A 2925-nucleotide genomic window follows, 5' to 3' on the forward strand; every position below is an offset into this window, starting at 1 on the left:
AATTCTCCTTCTAACCGCAGAATAAGTGTCACTCCCCGCACCGGGGTCGGTTGACATCGCCGTTGCTTTCAAAAAAATTCAAAAACAACCAGGCTCTTAGTACAGAATTTAACTTAAACCAGTCTATTTAATTAATAAATTCCATAATAAATATTCTCTATAACTCAAAATTCGCAAAAAAACGGAATAAACTTGCGGAAGCTCCTTACAACTTAATAACCAAAATATTAATTTTAAATAATCCCAAAACAAGGAATAACAAAAATCAAGATCTTCTTATCACCATCTCCAAAACTGATCTTGCTCTTGGTTCTCTAATTCGCATCTTCATCATCTAGGGGGGAAAAGTAAGGGGTGAGTGTTTTGGGAAACACTCAGCAAGTGGGGGCCGATCGATCATACCAAAGTATATACATATATGTATATATTTCAAAAAACTCATAGCATAATTTATAGCGTAAACATTTCATATCATGTCCCAACATAGCATAGCATGAACATCATCATAACATATTTGACATAACATAGCATAATTTTTGTCCATACACTGAAATTCATCTCATTAATCGTGGATAACTGATCAGACCCATATATGTAATCCCTTTAAGGGTTGAGATCATTTTTCGGTTATTTTTACCCATCGCATTAGGGCCATAACATAACATGGTTCGGAAATTTCCTTTTCACTCTTAATTCAAGTCATAACAGTGCGAAAATATACTTTTAACAAAGTTTCATCATGAATGATATCGCGTAACAAGATTCCAACAATTAACATGAACGATCGAGATTTTTCAAACATACATAAGATTTTAAAACAAAAGCCCACTTACAGCGTTGACGCATACTATAGCGACCCTACCCGGATCCACTACCTAATCAAAGTTAATTAGCGCATGCAATAAATACTTAAAGAATAAAGAGCGGATAATTAAAATACAACGAATCCAATTGGCAGAATACAACCGACGACAAAAAAAGTTCATAATTACTCTTATACAACCAAATCAAAAGTCTTAGGGTAACAAACCCTACCACTAATTCTCGCTGCAACAAGTACCAACCTCAACCCTGCAGCGAATCACTTGGACCGTCCAGCCTCAAACCTGCCCCGCCACAAGATATCCAAAAAACACCAAAACAAAGGGGCATGAGAAACTACGCTAAATACGGAAGAAATGATATATAGACAAATATGCAGCATACAAATGACTTTAAGACAAGGGTAACACGCTTTGCTCAGAGCGCCGTGAATACACAGTATCGTGCTAAGAGAGCGACTCCGCGAGGTACTCGTATATTCCCCTCTCAACTATAGCATCTCCTCCACCGTCGTGGTCGCTCCTAGTGATAGCAAAACCTGGGGTTGAGCCTCCCCAAATCCTGACCCGAATCCAAAATAGGATACAAGTCTCATATGGAAAACTGTCAATGCCTAACCCGAGTTCAATATGAGGTGCAAGTTCCCTATGGAGACTGTCAATAACTCACCTCTCACGAGATGCAATCAAGTGAAAGGTATGCATGTGCTAAAGCAGTAAAGCATGGAAAACACAGCACATACAAATGCAACATATAAGCATATATATCATGTCGGCTATCTCGGTCAGTATTTACGTAACTCAATCACCGCTGGTCAATCCTAGCTCCACTGGTCTAAGTTCCAAGCCTACAAGTCCACGCTACTGTTAATACAATGCAAATACCCATGCGTCACTACTTAAGCTCTAAAAGTCTTAACTAAGCTATTTTATACTCCTAAATATTTTTAGGAAGTCTACGCTATACATGCGTCCGTCATCAGCCCACTGATGAAGCTTGTCTCGAAACATAGGCACAGCTCTGCTACGACGCTGGGATCACCATGTTGCTTTCGGATTCCCAATAGGACGCCTAGTTAACCCTGATCTGAGTATAAAGGCTAAGGAATGAGAGAGAAAATAGTGAAGGTGCGAGTTGCAAATGAGCCACGGACCCTATATTTATAGACGGAGATCGGACAGTCCCATCCCTGATCGAAACGTCCAAATGCGAACGGAATATCCGATCGCCTATCAAAGCGTCCGATTTCCCATCTAGTTCGTAAGAAATGACGTCACCTTGCTGGCCTCACTGATGATGTCACCCTGCACAAACGGAGCGTACGATCTCCGATCGGAGCGTCCGATCCGGCCAAGACCCATTCTCTTAATTATTTCATTTAAATGGTGATTAAACTCCTTAATCATCGTATTTTGGGTACGGGTCACTACATTCTCCCAAACTTAAGAAATTTTTTCCTCGAAATTTAATTCTGAGGAAAAACACCGTAATACTAAAATCAAATGTTCTTTATTACAACTGAACATTTCAAAGTACAAATCTTTACAAAGAAAGGTACAAAACTCAAAACAACTCTGGATTCTCAGCTCGCATCTGGCTCTCTAGCTCCCAAGTCGCTTCCTCTGATCCCATACGCTGCCACTGAAACGACCTTACACTTTATACTTAATTAAATAATAAAAGAAAATACGGATTTTTAAAAAATTTTGCCATGACTTGTTTGTAAGTAGACAAGACAACCTGTCACAAGCAAACATACGAGCATAAAAGACAAGAAGAAGACGTAGAAGAAAATAAGGTTTCATACTACGACAGTCATCCATAAAGAAAATAAAGGCAACCCCACACGGTTGCAATAATATCGATAACAGACATTAAATCATAAACTCCAAGCACAGGGAAAACACAACCTGACTATCACCAAAATTACTTAATTTAAAAATTCATTATTACAACATCACTAATGCGGAAAACATGAAATAACATCGGTCGTAGGGCCTCGCTCCGTCGGAGACCTCCCCTCAAGGACCCTTCCCCTCGGTCCCTACTGTGAAATCCTGGAACTTGGCCTCCAAGTTTTTTTCAATTTAGGAATGATCTCCC

This window comes from Henckelia pumila, chromosome 1, assembly GCF_033568475.1.
Source record: "Henckelia pumila isolate YLH828 chromosome 1, ASM3356847v2, whole genome shotgun sequence".
In the NCBI taxonomy this organism is placed as follows: Eukaryota; Viridiplantae; Streptophyta; class Magnoliopsida; order Lamiales; family Gesneriaceae; genus Henckelia; species Henckelia pumila.